General features: G+C 43.4%; 1 protein-coding gene across 3 annotated transcripts in view; it reads right to left on the bottom strand.

Annotated features, from left to right (window-relative positions):
* Window positions 1-14520, bottom strand: part of LRRC4B (leucine rich repeat containing 4B) — a 42449-nt gene that overhangs the window by 11950 nt on the left and 15979 nt on the right. Inside the window, exon 1 of one of the 3 annotated variants that reach the window (XM_053451738.1) lies at window positions 1923-2970. The exons of the other annotated variants lie outside the window; for them this stretch is intronic. The gene's annotated coding sequence lies outside the window, so the exon portion shown is untranslated. Of the gene's footprint in view, window positions 1-1922; window positions 2971-14520 lie in introns of those variants that run through there. 3 annotated transcript variants of the gene reach the window in all.

Raw genomic sequence — 14520 nt, 5'->3', positions numbered from 1 at the left:
TCTTAAAACCCCCCCTTAAAGTCAGAAGAAGCCCCCATGCTGCAATGTACCACCATCCGAATTAGGCCTAAAATACTGGTTCCAGCAAAGAAGCCACAGCATCAGCCATGCTAATTAGCATGCTGACAATCTGCAGTGCCGCGGTAACATTTTCTCTCAAATGTATATTAAGTTACAATATACATTATATATATATATATATATATATATATATATATATGATACATTAAATGACACTATACAAAATATGTATTATACATTATGTTAGAGATAAATATATATATATATATATATGATACATTAAATGACACTATACAAAATATGTATTATACATTATGTTAGAGATAAATATATATATATATGATACATTAAATGACACTATACAAAATATGTATTATACATTATGTTAGAGATAAATATATATATATATATGATACATTAAATGACACTATACAAAATATGTATTATACATTATGTTAGCGATAAATATATATATATATATATATATATATATACATATATACACAAAGAGCAGGTGGGGGCATACGATGTCATGGCACAGAATGCAGGATACTAATAATATATGAGTAGTGAACGGACTCAGATCTCAGAATTCTGGACATACTAACAGCGGATGAATGGGTTATATACAACAAAGCATGGTGATTTTAGTCTCCCTGGCAGTGAAGAAGTTAATGCAGTTTAACAGGGAGGTTTAGGTCTCTAGCAGTCAAGGGTTAAATGCAGTGGAGTAGTGGGATGCAGGTTTATCTGGCAGCGAATAGGTAAATGCAGTGGAGCTGGGGACAGCAGGTCTCTCTGGTAGTGAAGGGTTAAATGCAGCGTAACAGGGGGGCGCAGGTCTTTCTGGCAGTGAAGGGTTAAATGCAGTAGAACAGGGGGGTGAGGGCCTCTCTGGCAGTGAAGGGTTAAATGCAGTGGGACAGGGGGGTGAGGGTCTCTCTGGCAGTAAATGGGTACATGCAGTGGAGTAGTGGGATGCAGGTTTATCTGGCAGTGAATAGGTAAATGCAGTGGAACAGGGGGGTGAGGGCCTCTCTGGCAGTGAAGGGTTAAATGCAGTGGGACAGGGGGGGTGAGGGTCTCTCTGGCAGTAAATGGGTACATGCAGTGGAGTAGTGGGATGCAGGTTTATCTGGCAGTGAATAGGTAAATGCAGTGGAACAGGGGGGTGAGGGCCTCTCTGGCAGTGAAGGGTTAAATGCAGTGGGACAGGGGGGGTGAGGGTCTCTCTGGCAGTAAATGGGTACATGCAGTGGAGTAGTGGGATGCAGGTTTATCTGGCAGTGAATAGGTAAATGCAGTGGAACAGGGGGGTGAGGGCCTCTCTGGCAGTGAAGGGTTAAATGCAGTGGGACAGGGGGGGTGAGGGTCTCTCTGGCAGTAAATGGGTACATGCAGTGGAGTAGTGGGATGCAGGTTTATCTGGCAGTGAATAGGTAAATGCAGTGGAACAGGGGGGTGAGGGTCTCTCTGGCAGTGAAGGGTTAAATGCAGTGGAACAGGGGGGTGCAGGTCTTTCTGGCAGTGAAGGGTTAAATGCAGTGAGACGGGGGGGGGTGAGGGTTTCTCTGAAGCCCCGCAGTGCACTGCCACCAAGCCTCATCTGATTTGCTGTTTAGTTTACGTCTTTATGCATTTATTGGGGGTTGACAGCCATTTACTGTGGGGTCTGTCAGTCTGTCTTGCTAGTTGCCCAACCTGGGGCAGCACACAGAGCGGGGGGCACTCTGCCAGAAGGATACGCTCCTCTCTCACAGGCCACGTCTGTGGCAAATTCACACAAAAAGGGCAAAGGCTTTTCTAATGCAGCAAAAAGATGGACAAAGGCTGGAGAAAGTTGCCCCATCGCCTCCGCGCCTGCTCGCTCCGCTGGAACCATTTCTATGGTTACCACTCACCCATCTCCAGGTCTGCCTCGCATCCTCCTCCTTATCCTCCTCCTCCTCTCTCCCGCATCTCCGAGGGGATTTAATCACCACCAAAACCCCCTCCGTGTCCACAAAAAAAACAAAATAGATATATTTATACCGCAGATTAATAGAGGAGCTGCGAGCGGCCGACCCGCCAATTCCTCAGCCCGCGAGCAAAGGGACGGAAATCAGTAATATCACAATCTGCAATTTTCCATCAACACCCGCAGGGCCCACGGCTGAGTGCGGCAGATCTGCTCCCTCTCACAGGACTCTCTGCCTGCGCACAGGTAGTGGATACGCGGACAGATGCGGCTGCAGGTCCATCCCACAAAGCATCCGGTGTATGTCGCCTAAAGGATCCCTGACATTTTGCTGTAAGGAGCGTCTTGTCCCTTCTCGCAGGCTGATGCCCTGCAGGCTGCAGGCGATCGCTCCCCTCCCCGCCCCGGGCTCCCCCTCCTCTCCGCTCTGTTTTCCGAGTGAAATAATTTCTCCTTTGTGATGTAATTATGTTTTCTAGTCACACAGCAGTGCAGGGAGCTTCCCGTCCATCCTTCCCTCTGCTTCTCCTCGGTCGGCGTCCTCTTGCTGTTCTTCTGTCAGAGGCGTCTGTCTGTGCAGCAGCTCTCGGATTCCATCTTGTTGGGGACGCACATCATCCTCTTTTCCAAGCCTCGGAATGGACGAGAAAAAAATAAATAGAAGATGCTTTATGTGACCTGCCCCGGCGGCTCTCACCGCACCCCCACAAAAGCCTCTCGGATTAGTCTAGGGGTTTCATCTCAAGATGTCCCACTCTGCGAATCGGGTGCAATAATTTTAGCTGCATGATGCCCCGACGTCTCCCAGAAAAGGCCTGGAGGGGTCAGAGCTCCCCGTTCTCTCCATTGATATGCGATTTCCTCGTCACCCCGCTGCGTTTGTCCCCTTCGTCTTCTGTCCACTTGATTGAAGAAATAAAGCCCAATTATCTGATTATCCTCGGCTGGTGTCGCCGCGGCGATTGGTTCGTGTTTTACGTGAAGATGCAGAGACGAGCCGGAGCGGAAGCCCTCAGCCGCTTCTGTGCTCCTCCTACCCGAGAGGAGAAGAAGGCAGGTTCCAGGATGACACGCAGCGATGGACGAGGAGAGCGAAGCACGGCAAACGTGTATGGAGCAAGCGCTACGCCGATGACGCAAAGGGAACGCTTACATGACTAGGAGTCGGGACATGTATGTGAAAGCTGCGGCAGAACATGGATGTGGGAAGCGCACATCATTCCACAACAGTCATCGGTCCACAGTGCCGATTATCTACGGACAGCCTCATTCGGTGATAGATGATACCGTTATTGGCTGACTGAGGCATAACGGATTGCAAGCTTTCGAGACGGTCTGGGTCTTAGAGAATATCCCTGAAGAAGAGATCGAAATAGTCTTGAAAGCTTGCAATCCATTATACGTCAGCCAATAAAAGTAACATCGTTACCATAAGTGCTTGCTCTCATTTTATGGTTAATACGGTAGAACTCTATACCTTTCTAGAAAACCTTCTAAGTGATACATTCTGCAGGGTAACACTGGATCGCGCTTCAGGTTCATGGAACCCAGGGACTCAAATACTTACCAAATATAATAAATAACTTTAAAAATCATGTGCGAACTCAGTAACCATGTGCATTGAAAGTAGAAAAGTGGAACAGACTCCCAGCAGAAGTGGTAGAGGGTTATACAGTGAGGATATTATTATGCATTTTCTTTGCCTTGATGGGTGGGGGGATACCCAATTCTTTACCCCGCATTCAGATCATTTAACTCTAGAACGCTCCCGATCGTATGCCAGCACACAGGGAACTCTTATAGATGTGTGATGCAGGGCTGCTGAAATAGCCCCCCAAATAAAGCCACGCGCCCTACACCGACAGCAAACATCACCGATCATCAGACAGCGATGAATACAGGCAGCTGAAGCAGATAAAAGGTTCTTTACCCGAGGCTCATGCGATGAATATCTCCGCAATTACCACCATGCAAGCACTTATTAACCCTTAGGTTGTGCGTGGTTCAGAGTAATTCAGAGAGCAGGGAGAGCACAATTCCAAAATCCCGGAGCTGAAAGACAATCCAGTCCAAGAACAACCAACAAACCAGAACGAGCTGGGGTGTAAATACAAAAAGTCCGGGTAAAGGCCACCAATAACAGCACCGTCCCCACGTGGGAGCGAGATAACGGGGTTAATACTCCCTATTCCCAACCGGAAAACCAGGCCTTGGTAGTATATTACTTATTGCCCTGGAACCCAGCAAGTTATAGATATGAAGCCGACGCACAAAAATCTATGGAACATTATAGCAAAATCCCTATAGAAACATACATCCAGAGACAGGTACTAACATGTGCAGACTCTATGGGATAAACATGTAACATATTAAGTACACGTCTGGGACATTAAAGCAGAGAATGGGGAGGAATCCCGGGAGGAGCCTTTATGTTCCCTGCATGGAAGCCCGTTCTGTTCCAGCGAACGCATCAGCCCTTTGGGGGCAACCTTTTCACTTTACATTTTCAAATCTTCTTAAGAAGCGTCCACTCAGATACGTGTCCCGCGGGGCCTCCCGCACGCTCCTTAATACCAGCAGCTGGAGGGTTAAACAGTTTATCACCAACTAATGAACGGAAGCTTTTATTGTTGTAATAATATCACACTTATTATTTTATTACTGTATACAGCGCTGGGATGGTATATTACTGTACACAGCTCTGGGCGGTTATATTACTGTATACAGCGCTGGGGGGTTATATTACTGTATATAGCGTTGGGGGGTTATATTACTGTATACAGCGTTGGGGGGTTATTATTACTGTATACAGCTCTGGAGGTTTATTATATACAGTGCTGGGGGTTATATTACTGTATACAGCTCTGGAGGTTTATTATATACAGCGCTGGGGGGTTATATTACTGTATACAGCTCTGGAGGGTATATTACTTTATACAGCGCTAGGGGATATTACTGTTTACAGTGCTGTGGGTTATTACTTTATACAGCGCTAAGGGATTTTTATTGTATACAGCGCTGTGGTATATTACTGTATACAGTGCTGGGGGGGTTATATTACTGTATACAGCGCTGGGGTTATATTACTGTATACAGCACTGGGGGTTATATTACTGTATACAGCACTGGAGGTTATATTACTGTATACAGCGCTGGGGGTTATATTACTGTATGCAGCTCTGGAGGTTTATTATATACAGTGCTGGGGGGTTATATTACTGTATACAGCTTTGGAGGGTATATTACTTTATACAGCGCTAGGGTATATTACTGTATACAGTGCTGGGGGTTTTTACTGTATACAAATCTGGAGGTTTATTATTATACACAGCGCTGTGGGTTATTATTTTATACAGCGCTAGGGGGTTTGCTATTGTATACAGCGCTGTGGTATATTGCTGTATACAGCACTAGAGGTTATATTACTGTATACAGCGCTGGGGGGTTGTATACAGCGCTGGTGTGTATTGCTGTATACAGTGCTGGGGTTTTTATTACTATATACAGCTCTGAGGGGATATTACTGTATACAGCGCTGGGGGGTTATATTACTGTATACAGCGCTGGGGGGTTATATTACTGTATACAGCGCTGGGGGTATATTACTGTATACAGTGCTGGGGATTATATTACTGGATACAGCGCTTGGGGGTTATATTACTGTATACAGCGCTGAGGGGATATTACTGTATACAGCGCTGGGGGGTTATATTACTGTATACAGCGCTGGGGTTATATTACTGCATACAGCGCTGGGGGTTATTATTACTGTATACAGCACTGGCGGTTATATTACTGTATACAGTGCTGGGGGGTTATTACTGTATACAGCGCTGGGGGTTATTATTACTGTATACATCACTGGGGGTTATATTACTGTATACAGCGCTGGGGACATGAGTAATGGAGCCCTGAATAATTTGCACTTCATAGCGTCCCCCCGCTGCTCGGGATATGAAGCTCACAATGTTTGAGACCCTGTGTGGATCTGTAGCTGCTTTCAGAGGCTAAATATAACAGGCGTGTGGGCTAATGATATGGGCTGTTCAAAAGCCACTACTTGTTTTCAGCTCATCATACGTAATGAGACAATAATCATCCGCCTTCAGGACTGGGACAAGTACTTTGGTAACACTCTCTCCTTGGATGGTCAGGCGGCTAAATCCATGCGGGAAGAATCCCTCAGCTTTTCTTCAATTCTTCGTCAAATAGATTTTTGTTTAATTCACATTTGATAAAATTTGAAATGTTAAGAAAAAATTTGCTTGGTTGCTATAGTTTTGGATGTAGAATTAGCGTTATTTTTGTGCCGTAGGAACTGGTATATAGATGTGTTTGGGGAGCTGTGTCTGTCTAGGTCAGCCATAGCCTCGAGAAATTGCTTTACGAAATACCCATGGGGTATCTAGTTTTCAAAAATACATGGTTTAAAGGGATAAATTTAAATTGGCCAGTTCAAAGGTGTCCCTAATAGGACATGGAGGCAGTATGACCAGATGGTAAAATTCTTAATTGAAAAATCCACACCAAACGTGACCTTTTACCCCCAAACAGCCAGACAAAAATATGCATGGATGTTGTTGAACCCATATTGGGGGGGTTTCACAGTGACATATACCAGGCTGTAAATTCATACCTGAAGTACAATTTGTGTTAAAAAAAGAAAACACAAAATAAATTAATACCAAAAAGTAGTACTGGCCGGCTTCAAAGATGTCCTAAATAGGACATGGAGCAGGATTACCAGATTTGAAAAATGGTTTTGAAATTGTACTTATTGCCCTATAACTTGCAAAATAATTTAAAAAAAAAACCATAAAAACATTGAGTATTTCTACAGCCTCAGACACGAAGGGTACATAAAGAAAAAACAAGGGGTTCATCAATTACAGATTCCGGAACAAACAGTCTTTAGGAATAAATCCCGTTCTTTTTTGATGAACACCACATTTCATTTTTTATAGTTTTGTATATGAGGAATTGGAGACAAATGATCAAACTCTGAGCTTACTGAAATAAAAAGTTAGTTCTTGTGTTTGTGGTGAAGATGTCATTCTTTTGTTTACCATTTTAGTGACCAACATAGGGCTTGAACCTTATTCATTCCTTGGTCTTGTCTTTATTCTTGGTCATCTTTAAATCCTCTCACTGTATCCATTTATCCTCCCCTTTTTGTATTTTGTTAAATCTCTTTATGTATTTAAATGTACTCAACACATCCTCCCTCTTTCTCTCTCTCTTCCTTCTTCCTGTACAAATTGAGATCCCTTAGACTTTCCTCATAAATGTAAGAATCATAAACATATTTATAAATCCACTATATACTGTATTTATACAGTATATATAAACATATACACACCATATGTCCATACATAGATTCATACATTCATATTACAATACACCTAAACAATGCAGTTAGCTTGAGAACATGGCATTTTAGGTGATCCTGTTAGGACATTTATAACAATGCGATAATAATAATAATACTTTTTATAAAATACAAAATAAAAAATACAAATAATAGTACCAATAAAAACAAAATCTCGATTTGTTTTTTCAAAATCTGTTCTGCCAAAAATCTAAACTCTTCCAGTTATCTCTCCACCAATAAAGGATCCTCATTATATATAGACATTACATTGTGTTTACTGTATATACTGTGTATGTGTATATATACTCTGAAGATCTGAAAAGGATTTCTCTCATGGGAACATACTGACGGAGCGTATATATATATATATATATATACATATATATATATATATATATACATAAATACATATATATATATACACACATATATATATATATACGCTCCGTCAGTATGTTCCCATGAGAGAAATCCTTTTCAGATCTTCAGAGCTCTTCATTTATTTTAGTTTCTTTCTATTTTCAATCCCCTTTTTCCATGCTGCTGTTATGTGGGGACACTAATTTTACATTTCTAGTCCAAGTATAAAGAGAGATTTGAGGTTATATTTTAGTACTTGGAGTTCTCTTTTTCCAGAGTCCTGTTGGACAGATAATTATTCAATATGTTTGGTCTAAAATGATGCAGAGTAGACTTTGCTCCAATGATTTCAGAGAAATAATTTGTTCGAAGGATATCGGATCACCAGGTTAAATGAGGCCATTAACGGGAAGGAACTCAAAAGTTTCTGAGCCAAATGTAAAAATATGGCTGGGTCAGAGTCCTTCATTAAATGACTTTATTCTGATTCAGAGAGCCTTTTATTAGTAAATAAACTAGATAATTCTGGACAAAGAATTCCAAAAGGTGATTAACGGGAGACTGGAAGGTTCAACAGAATAATGAGTAAACAGTCGTGAGTCTGTTCCATAAAGATCTTCAGAGTCAAGAAAATATGTCTTGGGGGCGACTTGTTGTGTTAATGAGGGGGATTGTTTAAAAAAAATATTAAAAAAAAAAAACAAGAGCAAAAACCATTGAATCCGTGCAAACAGCCCAGTGAGCGCGGCTAATGTGCGAGTATCGGACGATCAATGGAATAAATCCATTTCCTCCTTCATTAACTGAAACGTGATAACGAGGGGCTAGATTTACGAACGTTCCTAGCAATTCCGGGCGAACGCGAGCCTCCGAGAGAGGAAAAGCATGCGATAAAATAACACTAAACATACATTTCTACTGATTTATTACTGAAATTTGTACTGGAGGGGTCTTTTGGATAACTGCCCCCACCAACAATTTCACATAAAGGTTTTGTCAAATGGTATGAGACATACTGAGAAGTCTCACAAGGATTTCTGTGGGTTCTTCTTATGCTGGTTTTTTTTGTACTTTTGGCTTGTGGATCGTATTAATTCGTGAACTGAGTATTAACTCTGCAAAGGTTTTTGTTTTGGGAAAGGAAGGAGACGACCATCTCCTTAGAGTCTCCATAACATGCGACTTACTCATGAACATGGAAGCCTCCTCTATACCCACCGAGCCCACGTTCTGGGACACAAAGCCATTTAAAGAAAAGCCAAGGCACTGACAATGGGGCAATAACGATCATAACAGTTGTAATAATACCCTTTCCCGTCAGTGACCAGCTCCGCACCTTGGTGCCGTCACTAATCGCTGCCTCAGATGTCTCTGTGAATAGAGTGGCTGTCTCTATTCTGTATCCTCACTCTGGACTCTCTCTATTCTGTGTCATCCCGGGTTCTAAGTAGTTCCCCAGTTTCTCAGCGATGCATTAAATGACTGGAAAACACATGAAAAGAGCCCTGGCGACCACATAGAATCAGAATAAAAAGCTTTGCGTTGCTAAGATACCCAAGAGCCCCAATCACAGTCATGGAGATCCTGCGGCAGAGGGATGGAGGCCAGCAGCCTCCTCACACCTGTTTCACACTGTGTGTGTAGTGTATTTCACAGAGAGTCATTAGTGCAGGCGACACAGCTTGTGTGTGTGTGTGTGTGTGTGTGTGTGTGTGTGTAGTGTAGCTTTATGTGTCTGTCTGTAGTGTAGCTTTGTGCTTCTCTGTGTAGCTTTGTGTGTGACTATGTGATGTATCTTTGTGTGTCCGTAGTGTAGCTTTGTGTGTGTGACTGTGTAGCTATTACAGCGCCTGTTACCTGGAACTAACTGGATTATGGTGGTAAAGATGGACTTGCTATTACAGGTATGTATGAGAGTCCACGAGCAGTCTATTTACTAAAGAGAAGGTTTGAAGGAGAGCACAAATTTACTGTATGAGATGAACCTGTATGGCGGGACCCATCAGACGGTCCAGGTTACATGATGAAGACCACGTCTGGCTCTGCTGTGAAATGTCTCATTTGCTGCCTCTTTCTCTTCTGATTGTAGAGAATTGCCCATCAGTACCCGCGATGTTTCCCAGGGTACAGCAATGATTCTTGCTGTATTTCTCATACATCATGGGATCATAGTCTGCATTAGACATTCATACACATCAGGATTTACACATAACATGTTTAATCATCACACATCATACATTCTGTGGAGCCATGGGACACAATCAAACATCTCCCATGTGGCAAGAAATGGCACAAACTGGGCCTCCCTAGTGAGGCCGAGGAGGTTAGCGCATTCCCATTCATATCTTTGCCATTTGAATGTTTATTGTCGTGTTCTCAGCTGCCTGGGGAGCTGCGTTACAATGATGTATTGTAAAGGGGCAGGAAAGCTTCGGACAGGAGCCAGGAAGAAGACATTGCAGCGTCTGTGTAAAGAAGACACGTGGAGAACCCAGGGATGCTACAAGTCTGGGAAGGAAAGTTCTTCTCTGTGACTGATCCCCGATCATCCGGTCAGCAATGGATTCCATGACAAAGTATACAATAAAACATGGCGGAACGTTGGGGATTTCTCTTCCATTCCTCCCAGTCGTTGTCCATGATCCTCTCTCGTGGTGCTGGTTTGAGGATGTTTGAGCCTCATCTGCATGGTCCCGAGGTAAGTTGTTGGGGATGCCAGATTGTTACTTGCCTCTTCTGATCTTTTAAGCTGAATTACAAAGCAGGTTATTTCTTCATAATGTTAAGCAGAGTAACGATGTCACAGACACGGAGACCTTCTCTCACAATCCCTAATGATCTCTTTAACGCTTATCTAGAAATCTTTTACCCGCTCCAAGCTGGGCTGGGGCATTTCATTTTTCAGATACTGCTTTGCCGAAATAAACATACGTCTACGTTAACCTTTTCTCCAACAATTAACCCTTAAACTAACATTGTCATTGTATTAGCCCGTTCACTTCACAATACTGTTTTGAGCACTATGAGCTACCTCCCTTTCACCTGAAGCCGCAGAACAAAAAAATGATGCCCGCCTTACGAGGCGCCGCGGCCCTGGAGACACACGCTTCGCTCTAAAATGTCAACTACAAGAAGACACAACCAAGGGCAGGATTAATCATTTCATAAGAGGAAGACATTTCATAAACAAATATGCACAGTCCAGACAGACCAGACCAGGATCTCACATCCTCTTTTATTAAATAGCGACACTTCCTTGATGTGTTCAATATTCGGAGAACCTGGACCTCTTAGCAGAATTTGCACAAATGCCAGATTAGTGATAATAATAATAATTAGATTGAATGCATTCAATAATTAGCAGTAACGGCCCCCATTATGGCTAACGTGGAACGCACTCAGGAAGATAGTTTGGGGTTGACCCTACTCCAGTTGAGTGGATAGTTTAGAGTTAAACCCACTGCAGTCGAGTTCTCTCATTCCCAGCAGCTGCTCAGTTCAGGTGACGTTTCCAGGAAAGATGGAAAGGACATAGAGGTGACAGAATTATCAATACAGGTTTCCCAAATGAGATGAATCTGTGGGGCTTGGCTACTTGGAATCAATCACACATCAACACTAATTACTTTCATATTAACGCCTTGCGTGGGGGCACTCGGGACAGAGAAAGAGCGTTGCCACGGGACGATTTCACCAGAGGAAGAGAAGAAGCCAAACCGGCAAGAAGAGGCGTCCAGGCCAAGTCACACACCATTAGTCTAAGTAATTCATGCAGTTAGTCAGGGGCTTAGGGATGAAGTGGGAGTAAAACCAAGACCCGAGGCATCTCCGTTTGCAGACATAGAAGGGCTCTGACATTAGGCCTTTGTCTCCCTTCCGCCATTAGTAAGCCCGACACGGTGTTGGGCAGCTGGGTCAGGCAGTCCGCAGTTTCAATTCATTCCAGAGTTGTTTGATGGTGTTACTTTTGCATTACAGGGCAGTTTGGGGTCATTTTCAAATGTTCACTCAACCTTCCCGACAAGGCTCCTATAATGCACCACACGCACCTTTTTTCCTTCCTAATGGAAAGCTGCTCCATATACCTTCTGTCACCAAGAAGGTGAGTTGAATAGTTCTCTATTTCTCTGCATTTCTAGATAACCACGAGCAGACCTGGGCAGGAGGTTCAGGGCTTCTTGGCTGAACACGTAGACTGTGGCACACGGAGGCAGAAGATATATGTGAACAGGAAATCTTCACCAGCTAATGCTCCATAAATCAGCCACGTTCCTGCAGTAGCAGCATTTCCCGCACGCACTTTGATTAATAAAGGTCTCTGCATCAGTGTCTTCCTCAGCTGTTGGGGCATCTGACCGGCTTACAAATGACAATGAGCTGCCCCGGATCCACATAACCCACTGCACAGGCCTGACGAAGCCACCAGGCTCCACAGACCAAGAGAAGCAGCTAAAGAAAGGCATCTGACAAATCATTTACATCATTGAGAAAGGTCTCGTGGGATAAGAGGGAGTGATCCGAAGCAGTAGGCCTTCCAGACAGACGTTTCCTGGGTCATTTGTACAAGAAAATAAACCCTTACCCCACTTACTGCTCTATACACTTGGCCTAGTTCTCTGCTGATACTCCACGTCTCTCTCGTATAAACACAGCCCAGCAAGACGTGGGATTCAATCAGATTATCCAAGGATAACCCATCTGGTGTGGTACCATTTTACAGCAACAAGCAGAGGGATTAATGCGCAGCAACGCCATGTTCTGCCTTTTAATTCCTTTCCAATAAACACCCACATAACTTAGCATTACTGCAATCCGGCCACGACACCGGAGGCATCCGCTGAGCGCACGTTGGCTGAGATCACTTTCCACCACTCAACAAATGTTCTTTTTTAGAACTTGCATCATATTTTGTCAACATTATTGATATCTTGGAAAATACGTTAACTACTAGTTTTTCATGCTGGATAAACGCTACATTATACACTAGATGGACTGTCTGCTACCTGCTCAGGACTTGGTTCTGCTGATACTGGGTCTGATGGCAGAAGCTGAGACATTTGGAGGACAGATAGAATTATTGCAGTTGGACGAGAGCTCGATTTGGTAGAAATTAGCAGTTTCCGCGGCTGAGATCTTGCGGTGGTTTTCATCACGTGGAGAGTTTAGGCTGCTGTCATACTCACCGTGGGGGTTACTACAGACATAGGGTTTCTGTGCAGTGCCAATAGTTATAGAGTCCCACACACGATCCCCCGCATGACATCATCGCAGTGAAAATGAAAATGTTGGATGAATTTCGTTGGAAAAGAAGATGGAGACGAATGAATTTCGAATACAAAGACATTTTTCCCATGAAAATGAGAACGAACTTTCTGCCGCCGCCAAATTCTAATTGTGACCAAGCTTTCCTCTACTCTCCAAACTTTAGAATTTCACATAAAAATACACCCGATTACAATAAATGTACGAATCCGTTCTGTTGTATGGCTTTTCTGAGGTTGTATCCGACTGTTATCCCTCTAACAAGAATTTTTCTATAGGTTCGCTCACCCAGCATCCGGAGGAGCCAACTTTTGTCTGGTGGTAGTGGAGACTGTATAGGTGGTCTATGAGACCCTCTGTCCTTGTGCTTGAATTTAGGTCTGAGGACGTGAGGCATAAGAAAGGTTTGTTTGTCGAAATGGTTAATCGGGGCGACAATAACCAGACCCGACTCTTACGATGTGTTGTGTTATTTAAAAGCCCCTCCATTATTCATTGTGGCTTCAGCGTGTCTCATAAATGTGGTATTTGAAATGAAGTTGGGACAGGAAAGCTTTTAACAGGTTTATTTTGGAGCCATTAACATGTTCATTGCTCGGGTCCCAATGCTCAGAGAGAAAATGGGACCTTCCACCAGCGAGGGCCACAAGGGCCGCCTTAAATATTCCGATATTAGCACCTCTGTTCTGTGCTGTTATGGAAAGGGAGGTTTGACCTATTTAATGTGGTTTTGGCAGTAAAAGTCACTTGTAAAGAGTAACCGCGTGCCGCCTGTGACCGGCCGCTCCGTGGCTTGATGTCAAATCTCATCAGTTAACAGAATAAGCTCTAAAAACACAGAAAAAACCCACGGGTTACATTTTGTTTCTAACGCACTTTGTCAAATGAAGGCAATCTCTTCTATGTCACTGAAAAGACACAGAATGAAATGCAATAAACAGTCCACGGAACTCGCATTCTAGAGCAGTCTCCCTTTATGTGCGGACAGCTTCAAACCGTCATTAGAAGTCAACATACTGATCATATATTAACAAGGCCTACAGTACCACGACTTGTCACACTCCCATAAATCCCATGTTTCCACTACTTGCCCATTTCTGAAGAGGGAGATGATTGTATATGACTGGATATGATAGGAACTGCAGTTACGTGTGGTGTGGCAGCCACGACAACACCAGTTCATAACTACAATTCCCATGAAGATCAGCTAGCAATACGGCTGCTGAGTATTATTGTAGATGCGGTCAACAACAGTTAGTGTTTGTCCTGAAGACTTATTGTAGCCCCTTTTCCAGGCCTACAGTTAGCAGATATAATTCCTACATCATGGGAGTTGATGGCAGTCAAGAAAAGCTAATTTTGTGTTGTCCCATTTTTACTCCCCTCTAACTACCCTTTTTTGGAACAATGCAGAATGCTACATTCTGCGTTATTCCAAAAAAGGGTAGTTAGAGGGGAGTAAAAATGGGACATAAAGGGTTGGAACCAAAACAGGACAGTTGGTAGTTTTCTAGCAGTTGGTAACATTTGGCACTCAAAGTGCTGTTAT

Source organism: Spea bombifrons, chromosome 12, assembly GCF_027358695.1.
Source record: "Spea bombifrons isolate aSpeBom1 chromosome 12, aSpeBom1.2.pri, whole genome shotgun sequence".
Lineage (NCBI taxonomy): Eukaryota > Metazoa > Chordata > Amphibia > Anura > Pelobatidae > Spea > Spea bombifrons.
Note: the sequence above shows the minus strand (reverse complement) of the source record. Positions and strands in the feature narration are given on the sequence as shown.